Genomic DNA, 3,866 nt, shown 5'->3' on the forward strand with positions numbered 1-3,866 from the left:
GAGAGAGAGAGAGAGAGAGAGAGAGAGAGAGAGAGAGAGAGAGAGAGAGAGAGAGAGAGAGAGAGAGAGAGTGAGAACAAGAGAAGAGAGAAGTATAACAGCAGAAGCTCGCTCGCGCTCTGCCACTCGCTAATCGACCACCTCACCATTTTTTCTTCCACCAGAGGTCGCTGCCGCTGCTCAAGGTGCACGCCTACTTCGCGCCCAGCACTCCCGTCACGCCGACAGGACCGGCACCAGCGCCGGATGCCGCCCGCCTCTGCTGCTGCGTCCAGTAACCTAGGCAACAGCACCAGCGCCAGCGCTGGATGCCGCCCGACTGTGCTGCTGCGTGCAGTAACCTAGGCAACAGCACTGCCGCCAGCGCCGGAGGCCTCCCGCCTGTGCTGCTGCGTGCAGTAACCTAGGCAACAGCACCAGCGCCACCGCCGCAGGCCGCCCATGGGGGATGAGGTCTGTAGCAGGGAGCGAAGCATCCCTGATGATGCGGTGGATGGACGGCGTTGCCATGGTTACGAGGGCAGCAGACATACGCTGTAGCGGCGACGGAGAGGGGGAGGCGGACAAGGAGGACAGCCCCCAGCAATGGACGGGGACAGACACTACCAGCACACGAGAAAGAAAGAGAGAGAGAGATCCTTCTAGTGAGAGAGAGTTAACTTTAACGTGAACACGTGCTTGGGTGTGAGCTACAGTTGGCACATCTACCTAGCTGGTAAATCTATCAGGCTGGTGAATCTACCAAGCTGCGATGTGCAGTTAAATTGGACACGTACAACCGTGCAGCTGGGCTATAATAGCTGGCATTTTCAGCTAGCTCTGACGTCACTGTATCCGCAGAATGAGTCGTATAATCATTCCATGTATAAGCGCTGTACGGTGCTGCCCCCTATTCTTGTGATATACCACTGTAGTCGTGGCGTTTGTATTGCAGCCTCTTAATTTGCATGTCGATCGTTTTATTATCGTTATTATTAATAATAATCTTATTATTATTGTCACTGGTTGTACTTTATGCTGCTATTTATATAATATTCGTGTTTCTAGTGCGTGTGTGCGTAGCTGAACGTTCGGTTCGTGACTCTTCCTAGTTCTTTTTGTCTCTTGCTTCGGTTTTCTTGTCTATTTCGGTGTGTTTTTTAAAGTTATTATATTTAAGTCGTACTATGCATGCCAAAACATTGTGAGCACTGAGTGATTTCTATATCGTGAGGGGATACCTATAGCTTGCTACATAACATGATCGGGTTTTGTGTTTAATGGCATCAAAACGGTAGCATTATGGTTAGTCTTAATCAGGCTTAGGGTTAGAGTTATGGTTGATATCTCCTGTTTGGGTTGGGAGTGTGTTTAATGCCATATCTAGAGCTACGGTTAAGGTTAGGGGTTATGGTTATTGTTAGAGTTAGCGCTCAGTTTAGGGTTAGGGTTAAGGTTTGGATTAGGTTTATGGTGAGGATTAATTTTTATGGTTATAGTTATGGTTATGATTATAATTATGGTTAGGCTCGTGGTTAGATTCATCGTTGGTGAGTAGGTTTAGAGTTGGGGTTTTCACGTGCGTGCGTGCGTGCGTGCGTGCGTGCGTGCGTGCGTGCGTGCGTGCGCATTTGTGGTGTAGGCAGGGAGGTCTGGATATCTGAGTGTATCTGAGCTTGTGTACGCTCATGTACGCGCGTGCGTACGTGCACTCGTGCGTGCGTGCGTGTGCATGTGTTGTAGGGATGGAGGTACTGCAGACAGATGAAATATTATATCCCCTCGCGATGTAGAATGTAAGGGTAACTTGTTGCTACCCTGAACCAGAGGTCCAGTCTACCGATTTATCAGTGATCGTCTTTCACTACCGTTTTATATTAAACACAATTTCTGCGTATCACTCTGAGTGCGTTCGTTCGTGCTTACGTGCGTGTGTGTATGCCTGTGAAGGTGCGTATGTCTGTGTATGTGTATGTGCGTGTGCGTGTGCGTGTGTATGTGTGTGTGTGTGTGTGTGTGTGTGTGTGTGCGTGTGTGTGCGTGTGTGTGGTGTGTGTGTTGTGGTGTTGTGTGTTGTGCGTATGAGTGTGCGCGTGTGGTGCGGGCATGTGGTGTTGCGTGTTGTGTATGATGGTGTTGGCTGTATGTGTGGTGCCACGTGTGTGTGTGTCTGTGGTGGCGTGCAGATGCGTGCGTGCGGTGCGTGGCGTGCGCCCGTGCGTGCGTGCGGTATGCCGTGCGCGTGCGTGCGTGCCAATGTGTGTGCGCGCGTGTTCCTCGCGTTTTACATATAATCCAATCAGTATAATTACGGAAACGCATATGATATCTATTAGTAAGTATTGGATATAACTCGATCCATGAATGATCCAGAATAGATATCCAACAACAGAATTAAGTATTTTATTCCCTGTGCAACATATATACATAATATATGCATATAACCAAATACATGTGATATATATATATAATATATATATATATATATATATATATATACTTGCAATGTTGCTTGCAACTATGCATTGCAACCAATGTACTTTGCATGTGTGTGGAAGCTAACACTGCGAGAAAGCAAAGCTGGACTTATATCTTCATATATTGGGGCTTCAGTTAAAGGATTTCTCAATCCAGCAGGCCATCGGATGACTATACCGGATAACCGATACCAATTACCGCTACCGATACCGATACCAATCCCGAATTACCAGATACGTCCATAGGGCCAGCATAAATGGTGTTTTTGTAAATATCGTAATAAGGTTTTATACGATGACTGGTTCCCTGTTTACTATACATTTATATAGTATCTATCAAGAGCTAATAGCTAATTTATTAAATTAATTAATTAAATTAATTTAATTAATTAATAATTTATTAGCTCTTGTATCTATGCTACATATTTGATACGATGCGATTCGATGTGTCACACGTTTATCTGTCAAATAAAAATGAAATACCCACCATTTTTTTTGGCTGAATGAAGCATGTTTCACGAGTTTGCGTGTTGGGGTTTCGATGCAAAGTTTAAATGGGACGCACGCAACGCGTTACGCATGCACTCGCACGCACCACCGCGCCACGGAATGCCGGCGCACGCCGCACGGCCCGCCACACACACACAAACGCGAGCAACGCACGCAACGCACGCACGCACGCACGCACATTATTTCATAACTTTATCTTGGGAAACTGTTCATTATCTAAAATTGTGTGCGGTGGAATAACTTGTTAATTATCACTTCCATACTTACGAAGTCGCAGATGATGTAGGACCAGATTTTACCCATGCCACACTGGTGCTGTCAAGCCTGCCGCTTCCACTTTGAACGTATTAAAACGGCCGAGAATAATGATCTTTTGGCAGTCCCAACGGCGATCGACGTTGCAGCGCTTCCTTTGCCGCATACAAATTAGCAATAAGCTTTGGGAATCGTGGCGCGATGCTGCGCGCGAAAGTGAAGCCATTGTATATCAGATTTTACCATGCACACGTGCTTGTCAGCCCCTGCCCGACTACCAGTTGTTGATTCGTAATACAGAACGGCCGAAGGAATTTATCCTTGGCAGTCAACGGCGACCCGAACGTTGCAGCGCCATTTGCCCATTACATTAGCAATAGCTTGGAATCGTGGGGCGCGATGCCTGCGAGCGAAGTGACAGCAATGGTAGAATAAAGATTAGTTACTCTGATAACAATGCGCGGGCAATACAAGAGAAAAAGAGAGGAGAAGAAAGCAAGAAGAATGAAGAAAGAGAAGAAGAAGAAGAAGAAGAAAGAAGAAGAAGACGATGAAGAAAGAAGAAGAAGAAGAAGAAGAGAAATAGAGAAGAAGAAGATGGAAGAAAGAAGCAAGAAGAAGAAGAAGAAGAAGAAGAAGAAAGAT

Source organism: Priapulus caudatus, unplaced genomic scaffold (assembly GCF_000485595.1).
Source record: "Priapulus caudatus unplaced genomic scaffold, Priapulus_caudatus-5.0.1 Scaffold2136, whole genome shotgun sequence".
NCBI lineage: Eukaryota > Metazoa > Priapulida > Priapulimorpha > Priapulimorphida > Priapulidae > Priapulus > Priapulus caudatus.